Source organism: Lygodium microphyllum, chromosome 3 (assembly GCF_053477565.2).
Source record: "Lygodium microphyllum isolate KBCC chromosome 3, Lygodium_microphyllum_v1.1.10, whole genome shotgun sequence".
Classification (NCBI taxonomy): Eukaryota; Viridiplantae; Streptophyta; class Polypodiopsida; order Schizaeales; family Lygodiaceae; genus Lygodium; species Lygodium microphyllum.
Window position 1 is genome coordinate 97,658,894 of NC_141137.1, and position 24,705 is coordinate 97,683,598.

Consider the following 24,705-nt stretch of genomic DNA (forward strand, 5'->3'; position numbering starts at 1 on the left):
ATCTTAATTCATGGATTAGGATAGAGTATTCATCACAAAGAATTTTTAGAATGTGTTATCCTTATAGTAGTAGTGCAAAAGGGGAAGTAATACATTTTGCCTATTCTATAAAGAGCCTAGATTGGTGCAATGAAAGGAATCCAATGTTGGACAAGTTTGATGGATAATCTTAAGAGCTATGCATGTTTTGAGAATTTGGATTTTTTAATTCAAGAATTTATATGAGTAAGGTTCTTCTTTGTCCGGCCCTATTAGTAGGTATTTCTATAGCATTAGTTTTTTTTCTTTTGAAAGCCTAAGAAATGGTAGATTAGAAGAATATATTTGATACCTTTAGGTATCCCTCATGTACCAAGAAGCAAAAGGAGTGGTGGCTCATACCTAAAAGAACTTGGAGTAGCAAAGGTGAAAGATTGAAGATGCCACCTTATAACCATGAAGATGAAGAACATGTAGAAAGATTTGAAAAGAAGAGGAAGAAATAGGTGCAAAGAAGCAGCATGCATCCCTTATGCCTCATGATGCTATTATTGGCATACAAAAATAAGGTGCTTTCTAGCTGATGGTGCTGCCTCCCAACTGTTGTTACCATAGCTCACTGCATGGTAGAAAGAAGATATGTGATGAGTGGGCAACTTGAAAAGAAGGAGACAAGGATAGAGAATATACTTGTTCCCAAGTACTTGAAGGTTTGTGCCTTAGCTTTCTTTACAATTATGATTCCTATGGATGGTTTTTTATGCAATCACACTCATCAATATGGTTAGGAAAGAGTGCATATTTATTTTGTAAACCCTAGAAAGCATTGAGATTTATGTCACCTTTGAGTTTCATACAATGGGAAAATCCAAGAAGAAAAAAATGTACAAAGATTGCTTTGAGAATGGATATAACTCAAAATGCTGAAGGGAAATCATGAGAGTATTTCTACATGGTTGATTTATGCAAGGAGTTCAATGGTATCCGCAAGAAGTTTTCAGAAGCACAAAGGAGCATGCAAGTTCCAAGATCGATAAAGCATAGGAAAAGTTGATTTCTTTTGAGAATATTATTCATGATGCTTATGAATAGCATGATGATTGTGAAGGCAAGAAATTCAGGACTTGTTCAAGTGTTAGATATGTTGAGAGATTGCTCACAATAGTTGAAAAGCTTAAGGAAATATATAAAGATGTTTTGGGTTCAGATTTAGATTCAAGTTCAAGTGATGAGGATGATGATTGGTGGTCTTTACCTATGTGAGAGTTGAACTTTAGAGCCAAATTTAAAGCACAAAAGTGGCTCAAGAGCTATAAAAGAGGCATTTCTAATGAAAAATATATTAATCACGGATCAAAAAGCTGGAGTTTTCTTATATGCATTTTGACACCAAGAATCCAACGCTTGTCCAGCAAATCGCAAATCCAAGGTCTTTGGCCCCTTTGTTTAGCCCGAAACCACTTCTGAACAATGTGAATGTGTTGGAGTGAACCAGTTTTTTTACAAGTTAAAGTTTAAAGAGGCTTAGAAGAAGCTAGTCATCATGAAACATCACGAAGGGGGGAGGGGAGGGGGGTATTATTTTTTTGGTGCTCCATTTTTTCCTTAAATTTTTAGCTTTTACAACTGTTCAAATCATGCCTCCTCCTCCTAGCCCTCCTAGCTATGGATTCCTACAATTCTTCACTTCAAATTGCTCTCTAGAGTGCGCATGATTTGATGGTTGTATGAAAAATTTAGATTTCAGTCTTTCTCTCTCTTTCTCTCTCACCATAAATGCTATCCCTATGGGTTGAGAGGATGAGGGGGAATGGGTGCGGTTTATGGACGAGATGTGAGGAATGAAACAAGGAAGTGCAAAGGAGACATCAGCGAATGTAAAAGAGCGTCAACGGCTTCTCGGATGCATTGCAATTGGTTATTAAAACTATTGGCCAATGATGAGAGTGTGACAATCCCTGAGAGCTGTAGGATAGAATGAATTTCTTTGGGAGCTCTTAGTGAGGAAACAAAAATATTTCTTGGAATGTACAGTTTGGAAAAAGAGTGAATAATGTTATGATTGTGTTTTATGTTTAGAAAATGTATCCTTGGGCCAATGCCCGGGGTGTAGGAGATCCATAGGAGCCACATCGATCGGCTACGTTGTACTTTGTATGTATATGCAATGAGGTCCTAGTCACATGTGTGTGTGGGATACTCCCTTTTTTGGAGTTGGGATGGGAAAAATCGTTGGACTACAAATTGATACAAACACATGATTTAGCTAGATTAGTATATATCCTCCTGACATTCCCGATCATCGCAAGATCATGAGGGTGGTTTGGTGAGCATAGGATCTGTCACCCCATTTGGTCTTACCAATGATTGAGGTAAAAGGAGTGAAAGAGGATAAGAACCAAAGAAGTCAAGGATCTTGAGTGCCCCAAAACCAACAAAGGAGCTTGCCAATGAGAGAGTTAAACATCACATACCTTGCATCAAAAACTTTTAGATATTTTTCATATTTTGGTATCTTGTAAACCATTATAATCAAAATCTAATTGACTTTACTCAAGAAGGAAGAAGGAATAAAGTTATTAACAAGGAAGATGATAAGTTAGTTGATGAAGAGGATAAGTCATGCATTCAAGAAGATGAAGTTGTCATGGATGACAAGCTTGAGAATTATGTTTTGCTCAATGAAGATGTTATTATGGATGAATTCCTTGAGTCTCTTATTTCTCTTGAGAAAATGATGCAACTACTAAGTTGGATTTCAATGAGAGGCTTTGCAAGTAGTTGGAATGCTAATACATGTGCAAAATGCACCATCTTTGGATGTATTTATTTAGGATACATATGTTTCTAGCATACAATATACTATTTCAGGTCATTGCATTGTTGAATCAAAAGAGCAAGTCAGTGTTCCACTGCAAGAAATTACAAACTTGCCATAGGGGATTGTAAATTTGCTCTATGAAAGCAGTAACTTGATGCATGAAAATGGTAGGAAGGAAAGTAGTGGTTTGGAGCAAGTAACCAATTATTCCATGGAGGAAAGGAAGTCAAGCTACTATAAAGGACTTCAAAAAGTGTAGGTAAGGCTAGCCAATATGTAATAATCGATACAAAATTAAAGTTTGAGCATACCATGATTGGCACTACATTTTCTCTATAGGAGTCAGTAGTTGAATGTGAATAATTGTAGAATTCAATTATTTTGTATGGTTTTTTTGAAGTTTCACAAGCACAAGGTCTGTTCTATAAATCAATCTCCAATTGAGATGATTGAATGGCTTTCTTCTAACCTTGAAAGTGAATGGAATGCAAAAAAATTTGCAGCAATTGAAGCTCTATGTGTCATTAATCGCCTTCAAGAAAAGATAACATTGTTGCACCAAAAGGTTTCTCGAATAAAGAATGTAATGGATTTGCAAATTTCTCATTATGTTGAGCTTGTTAATGCTCTTGAGGAAGTTGTTTTGAAGAAGGATAATGAAATTGTTGATTTGCATACTCAATTAGCATTTTCTCATACTCCAAGTCAAGATGTCATTATTGAGGATTTGTATGCATCAAATGATGGTGTTCATATTTTAGTTAAGATTGATATTTCTACAATGTTTAAGGACTATAGTCAGTTTATCCCTGAAGTTGGAGCAACTAGAAATATGCAAGTACCTATAGTGGAGATTTATATAATTCATGTTACAACAAGAATGGTTGTTGATGTTGTTCATATTGTCAAGTTCTTTAGCATGGCAATGATGATTTTGAATGAGTTAGATGCTAGTTGCACAAGTATATTACAATTTTTGTGTTAAGAAAGTTTCTTGTTTTTTAGTTGCAAAGTATCTTTTCAAGTTTGAAGGAGATTTTAGCAATTAAGGAGTGTAAAATTTTTGCGGGAAGACCAGTAAACATGAACTCGTAGTCTTGCAATTCCTACAATAGTAACATGCATTCTTGCAGTTCTTGCAATAGTCATCAAAATTCCTGTAACTCATACAATAGGAAGAAGTGCTATAGGAAGCTTGAAAATAGCAAGTACAATAGAACCTTGAAGATAAATAGCTCAAAGAATCCAAAAATCAATAATTAACTTGAAGATCAATAGTTCCAAGAACCTAAAAATTAGCAGTAACATATTATACTAGTTTGGATTGATATTAGAAAGACTTTGTAGTGATGTAGATTGAAATCATGGAAGATTATAAAGAGATGCTAGAGTGATTTGCCCTTGGAGCAGTAATCTACTTATTCAGTTATGATTCTATATATTTGTTCTCTATCATTTATTGTGGATGTTACTCTACTTGATGGGTTTCTAGCCTTGTCATGTTTAGATTGTAATCTAGTTAGGTCAAAGTGCTTTAATTTTAGTAACTTTATAAGAAGACATTATCCAACCTCCAATAAATGGTTTCAAGATTAGAGTATCAATCTGGCCACATTATGGTGACCCTAAAATGATTCACAAGTTTAGTATGAAGTGGAAGTCAACTTCCTTCAAGTGACCACCATAGTCTCACAAGCAAGATTGCAGGATTCAATGGATATTTATGTGGTATGTAAGAAGTGTCAATATTGTGGGAGAGAAGAAAGGAGTCTCACTTGTAGCTTTCTTGCTTGCACAATGGGGGAATAAACACACAGGTGGAGGCTGAAAACAGTTTTCCTCTTCTTAGTTGTGTAAGCCAAAAAGAACTCTAGTACAAAGAAATAGAAGAACCCTATATATGGGTCTCAAACCAAACTCAACTAACTAAGGTGGCATACTAACTAAGCCACGAACTAGAGTAGATAAGGATAGTTGTCATCTAGCTATTATTCATGGGCGGTGTACCAACCACATCTGCAGCTAACAAGTCGGTGACATAAATGCACAACGGTCACCATGGCGTATCACGAGTGGAGCTCGATATCTCAACACTCCCCCTCGAGCTCAATCCCAATTCCTGCACACCCAGCAGGTCTCTGAACTTGCGCAGCTTCTCTGCGCGCAATGCCTTCGTGAATATGTCAACTACCTGATCCTTTGTGCTGACATAAACTAGATCAATAAGACCTAGTAAAACCCTCTCCCGCACAATATGATAATGCACCTCAATGTGCTTTGTTCTAGCATGATAGACTGGGTTATTTGCCAAGTGTATACTGCTCATGTTGTCACAATAAATGACAATTGGCCCATCTGTAGGCTGATGCATGTCATAAAGTAGCTTATGCAACCAAGCTACCTCACATGCAGCCATTGTTACACCCCTGTACTCAGCTTCTGTGATTGACAAGGCAACTGTAGGCTATTTCTTGCTGCTCCAAGTGACTGCAGCACTCCCAAAAGAGAACACATGTCCACTAGTAGATCGTATATCAGAAATACTACCAGCCCAATCAGCATTAGTGTATCCATGCAACTGTATCTGAACCCCAGTCTCATAAAATAGTCCATACCGCAATGTGGACTTCACATACTTGAGTATGCGTCTAGCCGCATCCAAATGCAGTTTCCTTGGAGCCTGCATAAACTAACTTACCATTCCAACAACATAGCTCAAATCTGGCCTGGTAATAGTCATATAAATCAAACTTCCTACTATGCGTCTGTACATAGTAGGGTCTTCCAGAAGCTCACTTGCATCTACGCTCAGCTTCACATTCTGCTCCAAAGGAATTGAAATAGGCTTACAGCCTATCATCCCATATTTGGACAGCATGTCCAATCCATATTGCCTCTGCAAGAGCCGTATCCTACTTGGTGATCTAATCACCTCAATGCCCAAGAAATAATGCAGCTCTCCCAAATCCTTCATCTCAAACTTCTACTTCAATAGCATTTTCACATGAAGGATATCTTCATCACTATCACCTGTGATAATCAAATCATCAACATAAATGACAAGCAGCATAAAATACATTTCTCTATTTTTCTCACATAAAGTGAGAAATCTACCTTGGAAATCTGAAAGCCAATAGTGACAAGATACTGTCCTATCTTGTTAGACCATGCTCTAGGTGTTTGCTTCAAGCCATACAAGGCTTTCTTCAACCTGCAAACAAACTCAGGATGAATAGCATGCACATAACCTGGTGGCTGCTCCATATAGACCTCTTCTTGCAAATCACCATGCAAGAAGGCATTCTTTACATCCATCTGATGTAAAGACCATCCCTTTGATGTAGCCATAGCAATGACTACTCTTACGGTTGCCATCCTTGCAACCGGACTGAATGTTTCTTCATAATCAATGCCATATGTTTGTGCATACCCCTTAACTACTAATCTTGCGTTGTATCTGTTCACAGAACCATCTGCATTGTGCTTCACCTTATAAACCCACTTACAACCAATTGCATTCTTATCTTTAGGCAAAGGTACCAATTCCCATGTAGCATTTGCTTCCAAGGCATCCATTTCTTCATCCATGGCTTTCTCCCATTTTTCTTTTCCCATGGCTTGCTCAAAAGAAGTGGGTTCTGGTTCCTGTATCACTTTGACCATATAGGCATAGTGAATGGCTGTAAATCCATCATATTTCAGCCTATCCACAGGATACCTAGCTCTGGTAGACCTGCGCAAAGTAGGTTCACTCCCAGGTGCACTCAAAACATCCCTGGTCTTCCTTACTCCAGGTGTAACAATAGAATGAATACCCAACTCATCATCAATGCTCTGTTCTGAGCCACTGGATTCACCATCCACATAAGAGTGACCTGCATTCACATCAAACATGGGCTAATCTACCTTCTCTTTTCCTTTTCGTGATACCTGCATACCACTATCTGCATTGCTTTGAGAAGATTCTCCTAATCTCAATCTGCCTGTCCATGGCGAAGAATGTGAACCACTACTAGAGGACACTCCAGGTCCACTAATATCTTGTGACTACTGCTGCGAATTCTGTGCAACATTACCATTTTGTGCATCTACATTATCAATCACATTTATTGGTTTATACCAGCTACTCATCTTATCAAAAACAACATCTCTACTCACTGTAAACTTTCGAGTAGAAGGGTTATAGCATCTATACCCTTTCTGCTTTGCTGCAGAGAGTAACCAATAAAGATGCACTTCTCAGCTTTTGGATCCAATTTGGATCTCAACTCATCTGGCACATGAACATAGGCAATGCAACTAAAAATTTTCAAATGAGAAATATCTGGTTTCCTACTAGTATACCTCTCCTCTGGAGTCATCCCATGTATTGCTGCAGTGGGAGTCCTATTCATTATGTAGACTGTTGTAGCAACTGCTTCAGCCCAGTAAAAATCTGGCAAGTCTTTTTCGTTGAGCATGGCACGAGATACCTCTCCAATATGCCAATTTTTCCTTTTTGCAATTCCATTTTGTTGTGGGGTATGACTGCATGAATATTGTTGCTTTATGCCATACTCCTACAGGAACCTTGCAAACTCATTTGAGAGGTACTCTCCCCCTCCATCTGACCTTAGGCATTTTCTTTGCAGGCATGTTTCTTTTTCAACCATAGCTTTAAGAGTTTTGAAATGCCCAAAAACTTCACTTTTCTTTTTGATAAAATACACCCAAACTTTTCTGCTATAATCATCAATAAAAGTGACAAAATAATGACAGCCTCCAATAGATGCAGCTTTAGTAGTCCATACATCAGAGTGGATTAATTCCAATGGCTTCTTACTCTCTTGAACATGTCTAGAAAATGGTTTCCTTGCCTGTTTTCCAAATTGACAGGCTTCACATACCTTATGCATTTCTGTAACCTTGAATTTAGGCAATTCTGCAACAATATTTTGGGCTTGCATTGATTTAAGTCGTTGTACATTAACATGACCAATGCGTTTATGCCAGATATCAATATCTGCAACTACACCAGTCCCATGTGCAAACATTGCTGCACTCAATTCATGCATGTCTGCATCCAATGTAAACATTCTGCCCTTCTTCTTTCCTTTTGCTATCAAGCGACCTTTATTTTTCATATCCTCAACAAAGCATCCATGAGAATTAAGTCTGACCTGCAAGCCCTGCTCAACCATTTGACCAACAGAAACCAGGTTCTTGGTGATATTCGGGACATGAAATACATCCGACAGGTATTTCTTTTTCCCATCCTGCATAGACAAAGGAATTTTTCCAAGTTACATAATAGGATGTGTAGTATCATCACCAGTCTCCACAAATCCTGGTTTTTCCATTTTCCTTGTATCCTGCATCCATTCTGCATGACCTGTCATGTGGTTTGATGCACCTGAGTCAACATACCACACATCGTTGCTTTCTTCTGCACTTGTCACAGAATTGGTCATGTACTGCACCATAAACAAATGCTCATTTATGTCTCATCACCCTGTCTACTAGAAGATGCATAATTCCCTTGTTGCAATTTTCCATTCATGATGTCATTCTGCTTTTTATAGCAGTCTTTAGCCATATGACCCATTTTTCCACAGTAGTAGCATTCAACATTGATGTTTGCATTTTGGCCTCTTTGCCATCCACCACGACCTCTTTGGCTCCCCCTGCCTCTAGAGTTACCACATCCTTCTTCATAGGACTGGTTTTCTTGAGTTTGTTGCATATTCTGATTTCTACCACGGCCTCCAGATCAGCCTCCTCTACCTTTGCCTCTACCTCTTCCAACATTTGAGTAGAAGACAGCTTCTTTTGAAGTTCCTCCTGAAGAAGATGCACCACCATTTCTCTACTCCTCAAAAATTAGAAGAGCAATCAACTCCTCAAAATCAGAAAATCTTTCACGGACGGAAATCGATGTTCGAAACTGTGCATAATCCTTTCCTAGACCATTCAAGGTCACAGAAACTAAATCATCATCTTCCACTAGCAAACCAATGGAAGCAAGTGCATCTGCAATCTTCTTCACCTTCATGTGGTAGTCATTGATGCTCATACTTTCTCTTTGCACATTGTGTAACTCTTGCTTGAGCTGCATTTTCCTGGCTTGCGTATTTGTGCTATACATTTTTTACAAAGTATCCCATGCCTCCTTTGCGTACTTACATCCTGAATATGCACAATCATAGAGTATGAAATGCTGATAGACAGCCAGTACGTAACTTTCCTGGCTCTCTCATGCCATCCTTTAAATGTCTGCATTCGTTGATTGGGAATATCAAGAAGAACTGGTTCTTCTTCATTTCCTGCAATGAATTCCCAATATCCTTTTTCCATAAGGAAATTCGTCATTCTAAACTTCCATGCTTGGAAGTTGTTCTTGTCAAGCTTTTCAATGACAATCTGTGAAAGAGAATCAGACGCCATTACAGAACACTGCAAAAAATTCTGTCACTGCAAAAAACACAGCTTCCAGCCTCACAAGGGCAAATCTGCAAAACTAACGAAAGTGGTATTTGACCACACAGTCACTTCCTAGTGACGATTTTGCATCAATAGGCAACAAGGATGATTCTGTAACTCCCAATGTCTCTATGCACAGGCATACGATGCAATTTCTACAGTAACTTTTCACCGACCTGTAGAATAGTGGTCGCACAGCAAAAAAAAGGGCCTTTTCCTGAGTGCATGCGGAAAACTTCCGCCTCCAAAACAGGCACCAAAATGGCCTCGAATCAAAAAAACGGGGAAACCGTGAAGGGTCTCTCAATCTGATACACCATGAAGGGTCTCTCAATCTGAGACAATGCACTCTTGCACTTTCCAGTTGTGCTACCTATAGAGACTTGCTCCCAAACTCAAAAAATGAAAGCAACACTGGTCCTCTTACCAGAACACCGCGAACTTGGTTTGCTTTCTTGAGCTCCTTACCACGAACCAGGCTCTGATACCATGTCAAGATTGTGGGAGAGAAGAAAGGAGTCTCACTTGTAGCTTTTTTGCTTGCACAATGGGGGAATACACACACAGGTGGAGGCTGAAAACAGTTTTCCTCTTCTTAGTTGTGTAAGCCAAAAAGAACTCTAGTACAAAGAAATAGAAGAACCCTATATATGGGTCTCAAACCAAACTCAACTAACTAAGGTGGTATACTAACTGAGCCACGAACTAGAGTAGATAAGGATAGTTGTCATCTAGCTATTATTCATGTGCGGTGTACCAACTGCATCTGCAGCTAACAAGTCGGTGACATAAACGCACAACGGTCACCCTGGCGTATCATGAGTGGAGCTCGATATCTCAACAAGAAGTTTGATAGGAGCAACTGTCAAGAATTTTGAATAATTGATTGTACTTGGCTTGTTGACATGTTGGTCATGCAAATTGAAATTTTTCTCTTGGATTTGTCAAAAACAACTTACAATCTTGTTGTAGGTAGTGTAGAATTTTGAGAGCATTATTGTGGTTCTACTATAGGAAGTGCAATCTTTTCTCGTTTTGAAGGACTATTCTCAAAATTGGTTGTTTATGTTATTCTAAAAGATATTATAGGTCAATTTATGGATTTTCTTAAAGCCTTCATTATGCAAATGATGCATAAACTAGTTGGTCATGATTGCTTTAGACAAAATGATATTATTGGTGGGATATCTCAAGTTATTGGTTGTCCTTATGCTCTCATTCAGTAGGGATTCATATCAAAAAATTTGGAATCTCTTATTCATGAGAATAGAAAATTACAAGAGAGGATGGATGCATTGTAGGTTGAATATGGTACAATGGCAAAGATGCTTTCTACTTTGGAAAGTGCTAAAATAGTTGGATATAGTGAAGATATGCACACTTTTGATGGTTCTAAATCAAATATTGATGAGATTTTGATGGATAATAATTAGAAGTAAAGATGAGGGATTTTACTCTTGAAAAAATATATGATATGGATGTTGTACCTTTGGCCACTCACAAGAGGTACATGTAGATGAGCAGCCTCATACATGTTCGATTTTTTATTCTCATGGTATCCATGAGCATTCAAGTTCATGAGATGTTTGGATAATGATTGTCATTGGGTTTTTTATTTCATCATAATATATTATGCACTCGGTTATATGTTGAGATGTCATGCTCAATGCGAGTTGACACTCACGTACTTAGCTGGCCATTTTCGCATTCATATCATTTTCATGGTTGGTACCTACATCAACATATCATTCTAGTAATACTTTAGAAATGGATATTAGTTATTCTACCTACTTGAGTTACGAGATAGCTATCTAATTATATTTCTACTTAGCATGTTCATGTTAGGGACCACTTGTATATTGTGTACGTTATACTCTCTCTTGTTCTTATAGACTATTATACTAGAGAAGAAGAAGAAGAGAGACTAGGGTTCTCAACTTCTTATCGTGTGTGCATTCTTTGTGTGTTGTATGTCTTGCATGAGCTCAAGCTCCCCCCCCCCCTCCCCCCCATCTTTTCATGGTATTAGAGCAACATTTAGGCAAGGAGTTGTGAGCTGCAAGCATAAGAGTCTACAAGGAAGCTCTATTGTGAAGTATGCCTATGGAGATCTCTCTCATATAATCTCCAATTAATGAGTTGTGTTTGCAAGCTTGCAATGCTCAAGGGAGTGTAACAAACCTTCATTGTCGTCAAATTTTTGTTCTGGGTGCATTTTGACCTTTTTTCGTGAGTTAAAGGCTATTTGTGTGTGAACCTAATAAGGCACACAAACTTTGTAAACCTTGTTATTTTGCAAATAGGTTATAGGTGTTAGATGTGGTAGAAAGTATTTGAACATCGTTAGAGATTGCAAGTGTTGTTCAGGATATGCTTATGTACTGATAAGATTACTGAAAAACAAGCAAATTTTTTGGGTTTTGCTACACAATATTTAATGGATTTAATCAAATTGTTGGTGACAAGCTTGACAAGCATAACTTTCATGCTTCAAATTGACCAATTTCCTTATGAATAAATGTTATTGGAAAATAGAAGGAGATAATATTGAGGCTCCAGAGTTATCAGAGGAAAATGCCATGCTTGAGCAAGCCAAGCTATTTAAAGAATGGAACAAGGGTGGTTAAAATTTTATATATTGGCTTTCCATAAGCATAGATAATATGATGGGGCATATACAGGATGCAAATAGTCCTACACAAGCATGGAATAACATAGTCAAACTGTTTGCGTAAATACTAAAGCTTGAAAGTTACAATTAAAGTTTAAGTTGAATAATGTTAAGCATGTAAATCTATTTGTTGATGATTAAGCATTGAAGATTAAAAGCATCGTTGAAGCTCTTGGGTCTATTAAAGTAGAGGTTAATAATGATGATATAGTGGCTACACGTTTGGGTGGCTCAGGCAAGGAGTATAAGTAGTTCCAAACCTCCATTATCAAGATAAAAAATGGGCCTAACACTAGCTCTAAGGCTCTAGTCAAATTCCTATACACCCCAAACAGTCCACATGGCTTCACGACTAGGAGCATCCAAATGCTACTAAATGATTTATCTAACAAATGTGTTTGTAGACATGATTTCAAATTGTAGTCCAATGTACTGCCCTTCTTAACTCCAAGCAAAGGGAGTGTCCCATACATACAGTGACTAACACTTCATTATATACACAAATAGAGCATCCCCCCATTTGATTGAATGTGTCTCCTACGGTTCTCCTACACCCCAAGGATTAGGATACACCATTCTCAAACATAAATAATAAACCTGACAAAATCCTCTCATGATGTGTATAACGATCCAAGAATATTTTAACCTCACATGACATCTCCCCAAAGATCACCGTGCTACTCTACATCAAAGGAACCTCACACACTCAGTGTTGTCACAACTAGGCATACATGTGCTATGCATCTAGAAGTTTTCATTTTGATACCATACTCAAATGCAAATGCAATGTGTATGACTCATTGTGCTCAAACAATTTTAACTACAAATCAGCCAAGTATTATCCGAAATGGTCTTTCTATGTTTTCTTTTCTCTAATATTATGCTACGTTGCAAAGGGACAATACTAGGATGACCTGTGCTATTATTCATCTTCAAAATTAAACAAATTGAAGCCTATATGCCATAATATGCAATGAGATTAGAACTTATTCAAATCTTATCTCTTTTTAGCCCTTTTTTTCCTACCGCTTAGGTTTTTCTTTCATGCATAGATGTAAAAGGATTTTGTCGTCATTTTTGGGTACGAATAAGCAGCAAATACACACTTTGCACACCTAAATGGAGGTAGGCTAAGGAAAATATTCATTCCCTTACCTCATTATACATCCACATATACACTCTTAATTTTTTATAATTTTCAGTGCACTAAAACTAAATTTTCTCTAATTTTTTTCTTCAAAAAGACTATTTTTCATGGTTTTTTATTTATTGAAACACAAATTCCTAACTTCTTTTATCTATGTGACTAGTATAAATTATGGTCCATTAGCATATCAATTTTTATTCCATGTAAACAATATTGAACCCTCAAAACCTAACAAAATCTCCATTTTTGCATTAAATCCTACACTTAGGTTTTGCAATTTTAACCTTTTTTATGTGAACGATTGAAAGTGACTGGGTTTTTTATGATTTTGGATGTTGGCAAACATAACTCTAGCATTTTCAACCATTTTTTACGATAGACACAAAAGATACGACATAATATGTAATAAATCGACAATTATGCTAAATCCAATACATGTAACGCATCGTATTTCCAAAAAATAGAGCCAAACGCCATCACATGAATGCTGACACTACCTTCTTGCTTCCTTGCTCCATTCCTTGCATCTACCACAAACTAGTACCCATTCCCCCTCATCCTCTCAATCCACACGAATATAAATTATGGTGAGAGAAAAGGAGGAGAGAGAAAGACTTAAATCTGAACTTTCAATAGAATGCATCACTTCTCTTACTTGTTGCACTGATTTGGAGTGAAAAGTTTGTAGGAATCCATTGTCCAAGCAATTCCTTGTGATTCAACTAGGTGAAAAATCAAATTTTTGGGGCCATGAAGGGGTGCACCAAAAAGTGTGCCCCTCTCTCATTGAGTTTCTTGAGTATCTAACTTCTTTGGGCTTCATTAAATATTATTAGCAAATTAACTAGTTCGTCTCCTTTGTGTTCGCACTATCGACACAAGTAGTTTTTTCAGGCCAAATAGAGGTGCAAACGGCCTCGATTTCGCAATTCAACTAGACGGCGACTTCCTAGCATCAAAAGCTATAACTTTAGCCTCCATCGCTCACTTTCTGGCTTCTAGATCAAATAGTTTCTTTCTAACATCAAACCTTGCAATCATTAAATGGGAGGTCAAATAGACTCTGACTTGACGAACATACACTTGCATTGGATTTTCGATGTCGAAATGCATCTAAGAAAACTCCAACTCCTCGATCTATGATCAAACTACCACATTTACAACTTCCGAGCCACTTTTGCACTTTAAAATTCTATCTTAAAATAAGCTCTCATTGGCAACCCATGGGATAGAATGACTTAGCCCATTGAACCCATGAACCAATTTACACACACCCAAAATGTAAACAGCATCAAGCTGCTTTAAATAAAATACACAACACAGCACAACACAACTCTCACCCTATCCCCCTAACAAAATCAAGGTATGAATTCCATGAGGGGGATAGGTCAAGCATAATGTGACAAAGATTTCAAAAGCTAGTTGCTAACCAACTACTCCAACACACATGTCAGCTAAAAGAGCTATCACAAGAGTCATCCTAAAGTGTTGGTCTGCTCTACCTACTTGACCCAAGATAACTAGATAAGGAAATCCTACTAGGCGAGTACTCCTATAGCTTGTCTCCTTTATATATTTGTTACATTATCTCAATCTCTATTCTTTATTCGATACTCCGATATGTAAAAAGGAGGGAGCTGAATAGGGCATCAATGTGTCGGTACCCAAGAACCAACCAAGTTCTCATGAGGTGACATGATTTTTCTTTTTATTCTCACTCACTTTTATTTTTGCTCCAATCATCCTTATTTTCTTTCTGCTAAATGCCACCCCCCAGAAGGGTAAGGCATCAGCTACCTTGGGTCTAGACTTGTCCCTAGGAACCTATGAGACCTTCATAAGGCAATGAGCATAAGCTCTTTGAAAAAAAAAACTTTATTTTTCCTTACTACAGGGGTTAGAACCCCTTTTTATACACCTCCATGTTATATATATGCTATATATATTTACTATTTTTCTCTTTTACTTGGCAAACTTCCCTAGTTGCCTCACAAAGCCTTTACGCCTTTCTCTCTACTAGCACCCTGTCACCTTCTGCATAAGCTAGATGACGCACTAGGTCTTTGACTCTTCTTTCACTTTTGCCCACCCATTCATTTGCTCTCTTTTTCATCTCTTCCAAGCATTTGCCATGCCTTTGAGCTAGGATCATTAGTCTCTACTCTTGTTCCTCAATTTCTATTTCTAATCTCTTCTACTTTTTTAGTTCTAAGACTACCTTCTTCTCCAAATTTTCTATTTACTTTTGATACCTTCAGCCCCTCTCTTCTTTTACTACTGCTAACTCCTCCACGACATCCTAGACTTTTTCCATCTCCCCTTGCAAGTTTTTATGTAGCACTACTAGATCATCATAGCGTCGTTGTAGGCTCATGAGGTTCTGTGTCTCTTCGGCGAGCCTTGCTTGCCACCTGTCTTCTTCTTCTTCCTTGACCTTGAGCTCATCTTTTACCTCACTTATCTCTTTTTGACATAGGGATTCCTCGTACCATGTCCCTAGTAGGCTAGAAGGATAGGATCACTAGGACTACCCTCTAAAATAGCTCTTTACATACCCTCTAAAATAGCTCTTTACAGAGAGAATCACATATTTATGATCATTTAAACCTCCCCTATTTGGATTATTGTATATGTCAGTGTTACAACCCAAACTAGACAAAGTCTCAATCCTAGGCCCATCACATATATGCAACCCAAAGTGGTGCATACTCTTAGATGTATCATTATGGCCTTTGGTCTCATCCACTTGGGAATTGACCATGGTATGTTCACCTGGTGTGAGGTGCCCGCCCATCGACTTTCCAGGCACTCTTTTAGCAGTCTATCGAGAAACGAATCTAAGCGTCGTTGCCCAGCACTCCCAAGGAATGTTTCGAGTTTTGTCGCCTAGGGTTTCCCGAATCCACCTCGCAACGGAACGTTTACGACCGAACCCACTAGGATCGACCTGAAATTTGGGTTCCTAGTTGTCAAGGTCTCCTGTTAGCATTCTAGCGTCCGGTATTGGACATCCTACTTTATGCACAGATACCCAACCCGAAGCAGACCCATGCCACACTTGGTTCAAAGAGAATGGGAAACGAGAGGGATGCGTTGCTCAGCCTCTCTGCCCATAGGGCATAGTCCCATTCCGGTCCCCTAAAACGGCATGAATCGGGTTCTAACCTATCAATACCTAAAGGTCGAATGACGATAAAAACTTGTGAGAAGCCTCCCAGTTCTCTGGGACCACCCTGCCATAGGACGGACCCGTCAGGGATTCCGCCCACCCGCTTCCGTTAATAGCTTTAGTTTTCTAATTAGGTCCTACCACATTTATGTGTGACACTTAAAATCAGCTTCATTAATTAAGCCTTTTAGGGAACAAGGTTCATTCGCGTAAATTATAGCACAGACACGAAAACAGAGCAAAGCAATCTATTGATAAACAAGATCAAACAGGTTCCTTAACTTATCTTCAAGTTAATCTTTGTCTCCCGCCCATACAGGAGAAATTATGTTTCACTTCTGTCCAACAAAAGTATCCCTTCTGCCGTGCAGAAGTAACTGGTCCAATTCACATGGCAACAAAACTCAATCCTTTATCTAGAATAGGATCTCCCAACATACCCAGATGTTGGGGGCCACGGAGGTCTTCAACTCCATTCTTGACCTAGCAAGGGGTGTCCAGAGCTCCAACTGACCCACAAGCTGTCTAGGAGCGAAACATCATTCCCGTGGTTGGCCTTTTCACCACTCGACCTTCGGCCCATGAATCGAGCAGTGCCCTTTCGGGTTAATACGTGGTGCGACCATGGAGGTGATCCACCCGTACAATATATCCTTCCTTAATTAAATCCTTTAAGAATCAAGCACAAACAAGGCATTCAGCCTAATATCATTTTCCAAGAAAACATTCCTTTAATCCCATGGCGACTTGTCATCACAGACCCTTGCCATGCATTTACCATAAATCACAAGCACTTGGAATAATAATCCAAACAACAACTAACAACCAGTTGAATGTAAAAACATTTAGGATGTTGTTCGATCAATCAACAAAACCAATTGCATTCTTTCCAAACAATGCAAGAATAGTCGATATAACATTTCCATCGTATATTTGCTCTCCCCCTTGGGATCTAAGAGCAATACCATGCAAACATGTTCTTAACACTTCCTTCCTTCGACTAGGGCATATGTTAAGGGTTCAAACACTATTCATGATGTAAGTTCTATAGGTCACTTATCTTGATTGATAACCCAACCCTGAATTTGGATTGGCAAAAATCATCCTTATCCAACGGATCTCAAGACATCCTAGTTTTAACCCTTATGATCAGTTTCTTGTACTAGCTCTTAGTCAAGTCATGAGGCAAATAGAAATTTATCCTCATATATCAAACATGTTATAGGCATAACGTGTAAATACTTAATAAGATAAGTGCGAGATGATCTCAAGTAATTAGACTCTAATAGACCGTGCATTGAGCTAGAATCTAGTTTTTCTTAATATTCGGGCTCTTAGGCTAAGTACCTTTGAAGTATCTAACTTTCAACTAGTACTTTCTATTCTTGATTCTCAATGTCATATTCTTTTAGTAATTATGCTATTTATAACCCTTGACTATACTTTAATCTAGCACTTGTATGCCCAATCTTTTAATGTCCTTCTTTTTTACGACTATGCCATTCATAACGTTTGACTGATTCTTCCTTGTAATTGCTCTACTAGCAAATACGTCATATGTAACTGGATGCAATTATCTACCCTTGATATATGCACTTCGCAAACTCCATCTTCCGAATAGGTGAGATGAAAATTATCCTTTCCCATTACCTATACACGTGCAATAGTATGGAGCCTAACGAATCTCATACGAGAATCCAAGCAAGCATCTATCAATTTGAAAATACATTACTTACGACCGGAACCGCAGTTGGATTGATAGTGATGCCTTTGCCCGAAGCCTTGTTGTTGGTTGCGGGATTGTCATCCGCACGCGACATTCCTTGCTTGGAGGCCATCGTCCGCAGGTAGACTCAAGAGATTAAGAAGGTGGAGTAGATTCAAGATGGGAGAGCGTAAGAGAAGATGGTTAAGTCAAGGATCGAGATAGAGGGAATTGAGCCAATTCTCTTCCTTGCAACCTTTCGGGGTGACTATTCTCTCTCTCTCTCTCTCTCTCAAGCTCTCTTTCAAGCTCTTCCTCACAATCTCTTGGAGGAGTATCCTCTTCTCTACCTCTCTCTCGCAGCCTCTCGGTGCCTCCTTATGCTTCTTATGCCTCTCCCATGCCTCATATTTATAGTGAATTAGAGAAGAGGGCTTGTGGTTGAGAAGTGGAGCTCTTTGTGGAGGGGGGTCTTGGAAAGATCAGTGATCTAATGCTCAGATCATAAATCTGATGGTTCCATTGGCTCCGAAAGGGGGGTAAAACTCCAAGACACTTGGTTAGAAAGCTCTCTGCTCACTCTTTCTTCTTTTCTCTGTTCGAAGTGCTGTCTACTGCTTGTAAACTGCGATCGCGGCGCGCGCGATTTCGCTAGTCACTTTTCTTTATTTTTCTTTTTATTAAATCTTCAAACTAACTAAAATATCACTTATCTTTTCTTTTAAATGACATCTAGTTCCATATCGTTTTTTTAGGATAATATCTAAAGTATCTAAAATATACTAGTTTTATCCAAAATCTAATGTTTTTGGACCTTCCAAACTATACACATGAACTTAGTGATTAATATAACTCATAAGTCTCGTTCACCTTGTAATTTACGTGAAGGGTAGCTACAGTCTTTACCAATTCGAGAAAAATATCGAATTTATGACTCTTGATTTTTCTAAATAAAATATTTTAAATTAAATAAAAATTATCAATAATTAATGTTAGTTAGTTTTTACCTTAGTTAGTTTTTAGTTAGTAATCTTACTAACTTATTAATTGACTAACTAACTTACGAACCAACCAACTTTTATTGTGCGGAGATATTACATCCTCCTCCCCTTAGAGAAATCGAGATGTCCTCATCTCGAGAGAAACAGGGGGTATCATCTTGGAATATGTGGGTTATGGAACACCACACTTCTACTGCGCTACTCTGATCTCACATAGACATATGCTCTTTTTGAAAAAAACAACCTATGGTATTTGATATGTTCGAATCTTGGTTACAATAGAGAATTTATTGTAATTACATCTCATGGATATCTTTCTAGGTTTTTCCTAAGCACTTGGTATATTCTAGATCATTGGAGCTTGTACGGCTTATTTCTTGTAAGCTCAAGTTCTCTTCGAGTTCCATTGGGACAATTGATATAGTTATGTCCAATGTTGTGGCACTCAGAGCATCAGTGTTTAGGGTGCTTTGGACATTCCCTTTTGAAATGACCTAACTCCCTGCAGTAGAAACAACGCGGAGCTTTATCACTTGTGGTCACAAGATTCTTGGTTGTCCTTGGTAGGATTTTCTTCTTTAGACCAAAGTGTCCTAGGATTTTTTTAGCAAATTGGAGTGGTTCTTTATCTTGGAAACTACATTTCCAAATTGTCCTGCCCTTAGTTCGAGACTGAGCTCCATGGACAATTGGCTTTGCTTGTAATACTAAAGAATACTTCCAAGCTTCGACATTCTAGTAAGACCCAATCTATATTAGTTGAGAAGAAATGACTTAAGAGAAATTCATTGCACATTATGACTATCATTCCTTGCCAAAGTATCTTTAATCATTTGCAATTTCTAGGCTTAAAATAGACGCAACTCATATTACTCAAGTTAGCTGTAGTTACAAGAGTAAAGTTTATTCCAATACAAGTTGTATTTCATGTCGACAAAATTTCTAGGATTTCTAATAATCCTAAAGTGGTGTAGTAGGTTCTAAGTATTCGTCTTCATCTGATTCCTCTATATATGCGAAGACTGCACTTGTGTAACTTCGTTTTCTTGGAGACTCCGTATCTTCTGGACTTAAGTTAGGGAAATCTACTTGGACATGTCCTAGCTCATTGCAATGGAAACATTGACGGTAGGGACATCTCCTACGGATGTGCCCTATCTCTCCACATGTATGGCATCTCTTACCCAGATCTCGGGAGTCATCTTTACTAAAATTTTCCGATTTAAATTCTTGGACGATTGGATTCGCTCGGAGTAATGCATCTTGCAAGTCTGTTGGACGCATTGCTTCAAGGCGGTGGTTCAGAGGAGTGTTTAGGCCATGGCAAAACTTGGATACTGCGCAAGTATCCAATAGGTGGTGCGTATTTTAGTAGGGTTACAAACTTTGAGTAGTAAGCTTCCAAAGTTAATTCTAGTTGCTTTAGCCTGAAGAATTCATTCATCTTCAAAGTCTGGTAGGTTGGCGGAAGGTATCGTCTGCGTACAGCATCTTTCAGCTGAACCCAAGTAACAGCGGCTTCAGAAACACCTTCATCTTTGCACCATTGCTTCCACCATAATCGAGCCTGGCCAACTAACTTAAGTTTGGCTATCATTGCTTGATTGGTAGAGGCAATTCCCAAAGCAAAGAAATAGTCATCCATCGACTCAATCCATATCTCTGCCTCTGCTGCAATGTCTATCCCTTCTCCATCAAACTCGGGTACCTTAATTTTCTTGAGAAGGAATTTCTTCTCTTGCATGTCAACATTCGTGGGTGCAAAAGGTGCCTAACAATCAAGCCATACTGCTTAGATTATTTTGTTTAGGATATGTCTACAAACCATACATTAATCAATCACGTATCATTACAAAATTTGGCTCTGATACCAACTGTCAGGTGCCCGCCCATCGGATTTCCAGGCACTCTTTTAGCGGTCTATCGAGAAACGAATCTAAGCGTCGCTGCCCGGCACTCCCAAGGAATGTTCCGAGTTTTGTCGCCTAGGGTTTCCCGAATCTGCCTCGCAACGGAACGTTTACGACCGAACCCACTAGGATCGACCTGAAATTTGGGTTCCTAGTTGTCAAGGTCTCCTGTTAGCATTCTAGCGTCGGGTATTGGACATCCTACTTTACGCACAGATACCCAACCCGAAGCATACCCATGCCACACTTGGTTCAAAGAGAATGGGAAACGAGAGGGATGCGTTGCTCAACCTCTCTGCCCATAGGGCATAGTCCCATTCCGGTCCCCTAAAACGGCATGAATCGGGTTCTAACCTATCAATACCTAAAGGTCGAATGACGATAAAAACTTGTGAGAAGCCTCCCAGTTCTCTGGGACCACCCTGCCATAGGACGGACCCGTCGGGGATTCCGCCCACCCGCTTCCCTTAATAGCTTTAGTTTTCTAATTAGGTCCTACCACATTTATGTGTGACACTTAAAATCAGCTTCATTAATTAAGCCTTTTAGGGAACAAGGTTCGTTCGCGTAAATTATAGCACAGACACGAAAACAGAGCAAAGCAATCTATTGATAAACAAGATCAAACAAGTTCCTTAACTTATCTTCAAGTTAATCTCTGTCTCCCGCCCATACAGGAGAAATTATGTTTCACTTCTGTCCAACAGAAGTATCCCTTCTGCCCTGCAGAAGTAACTGGTCCAATTCACATGGCAACAAAACTCAATCCTTTATCTAGAATAGGATCTCCCAACATACCCAGATGTTGGGGGCCACGGAGGTCTTCAACTCCATTCTTGACCTAGCAAGGGGTGTCCAGAGCTCCAACTGACCCACAAGCTGTCTAGGCGCCAAATATCATTCCCGTGGTTGGCCTTTTCACCACTCGACCTTCGGCCCATGAATCGAGCAGTGCCCTTTCAGGTTAATACGCGGTGCGACCATGGAGGTGATCCACCCGTACAATATATCCTTTCTTAATTAAATCCTTTAAGAATCAAGCACAAACAAGGCATTCAGCCTAATATCATTTTCCAAGAAAACATTCCTTTAATCCCATGGCGACTTGTCATCACAGACCCTTGCCATGCATTTACCATAAATCACAAGCACTTGGAATAATAATCCAAACAACAACTAACAACCAGTTGAATGTAAAAACATTTAGGATGTTGTTCGATCAATCAACAAAACCAATTGCATTCTTTCCAAACAATGCAAGAATAGTCGATATAACATTTCCATCGTATATTTGCTCTCCCCCTTGGGATCTAAGAGCAATACCATGCAAACATGTTCTTAACACTTCCTTCCTTCGGCTAGGGCATATGTTAAGGGTTCAAACACTATTCATGATGTAAGTTCTATAGGTCACTTATCTTGATTGATAACCCAACCCTGAATTTGGATTGGCAAAAGTCATCCTTATCCAACGGATCTCAAGACATCCTAGTTTTAACCCTTATGATCAGTTTCTTGTACTAGCTCTTAGTCAAGTCATGAGGCAAATAGAAATTTATCCTCATATATCAAACATGTTATAGGCATAACGTGTAAATACTTAATAAGATAAGTGTGAGATGATCTCAAGTAATTAGACTCTAAAATACCGTGCATTGAGCTAGAATCTAGTTTTTCTTAATATTCGGGCTCTTAGGCTAAGTACCTTTGAAGTATCTAACTTTCAACTAGTACTTTCTATTCTTGATTCTCAATGTCATATTCTTTTAGTAATTATGCTATTTATAACCCTTGACTATACTTTAATCTAGCACTTGTATGCCCAATCTTTTAATGTCCTTCTTTTTTACGACTATGCCATTCATAACGTTTAACTGATTCTTCCTTGTAATTGCTCTACTAGCAAATACGTCATATGTAGCTGGATGCAATTATCTACCCTTGATATATGCACTTCGCAAACTCCATCTTCCGAATAGGTGAGATGAAAATTATCCTTTCCCATTACCTATACTCGTGCAATAGTATGGAGCCTAACGAATCTCATACGAGAATCCAAGCAAGCATCTATCAATTTGAAAATACATTACTTACGACCGGAACCGCAGTTGGATTGATAGTGATGCCTTTGCCCGAAGCCTTGTTGTTGGTTGCGGGATTGTCATCCGCACGCGACATTCCTTGCTTGGAGGCCATCGTCCGCAGGTAGACTCAAGAGATTAAGAAGGTGGAGTAGATTCAAGATGGGAGAGCGTAAGAGAAGATGGTTAAGTCAAGGATCGAGATAGAGGGAATTGAGCCAATTCTCTTCCTTGCAACCTTTCGGGGTGACTATTCTCTCTCTCTCTCTCTCTCTCAAGCTCTCTTTCAAGCTCTTCCTCACAATCTCTTGGAGGAGTATCCTCTTCTCTACCTCTCTCTCGCAGCCTCTCGGTGTCTCCTTATGCTTCTTATGCCTCTCCCATGCCTCATATTTATAGTGAATTAGAGAAGAGGGCTTGTGGTTGAGAAGTGGAGCTCTTTGTGGAGGGGGATCTTGGAAAGATCAGTGATCTAATGCTCAGATCATAAATCTGATGGTTCCATTGGCTCCGAAAGGGGGGTAAAACTCCAAGACACTTGGTTAGAAAGCTCTCTGCTCACTCTTTCTTCTTTTCTCTGTTTGAAGTGCTGTCTACTGCCTGTAAACTGCGATCGCGGCGCGCGCGATTTTGCTAGTCACTTTTCTTTATTTTTCTTTTTATTAAATCTTCAAACTAACTAAAATATCACTTGTCTTTTCTTTTAAATGACATCTAGTTCCATATCGTTTTTTTAGGATAATATCTAAAGTATCTAAAATATACTAGTTTTATCCAAAATCTAATGTTTTTGGACCTTCCAAACTATACACATGAACTTAGTGATTAATATAACTCATAAGTCTCGTTCACCTTGTAATTTACGTGAAGGGTAGCTACGGTCTTTACCAATTCGAGAAAAATATCGAATTTACGACTCTTGATTTTTCTAAATAAAATATTTTAAATTAAATAAAAATTATCAATAATTAATGTTAGTTAGTTTTTACCTTAGTTAGTCTTTAGTTAGTAATCTTACTAACTTATTAATTGACTAACTAACTTACGAACCAACCAACTAACTTTTATTGTGCGGAGATATTACACCTGGAGTTATTAGCCTTTTATCTAATCCACCAACCACAGTTTTAGAGATTTTGGGCCTCTAACCCCATCTCACATTGCTCTTTGTATTCTTGCACTACCTCAATTTGCCACATTGTTCTAATGGACGCAATGCAAACTTATTGCTATGACCAAATTGCCTCACATACTTATGACTTTTGGAGCTTTGGCATTCTACGTCTTTTTCACATGGGATGCCTTTACTTGCCTCTATCCATACTATGACTTCTCACTCATTGGCATCATGCTCTTACTAAGAGGAACAACATCCACGTGAAAGCATGATTTAGTTATAGATGGCAAAGGTCTCTCAAAAGCCTTTCCAAGACCAAAATGAGAACCACTCATAGGACACTCATCCACACTTGTAGTCCCAATGATTCTATCAATTTTTCCTTCATAGCCACCTCTCATGGAAGTTTTGTAAACCATATTGGAACTTGCTTGGCTTGAAACATTTTGACCAAAAGGCATACTATCACTGCACCACATAGAATTCACATTGCCTGTCTGGAGATTTTGACTACCAAGGTCCCCCACACAAGTTGACTTGGTATTAGCAAATGAATTACTCCTTATAGAAAAGTTTGGGATACTTGGATGCAATTGCAATGAGTGGGGAAAACTTTTGGTGTGGAAAACTCCAAAAGTTTTCCCA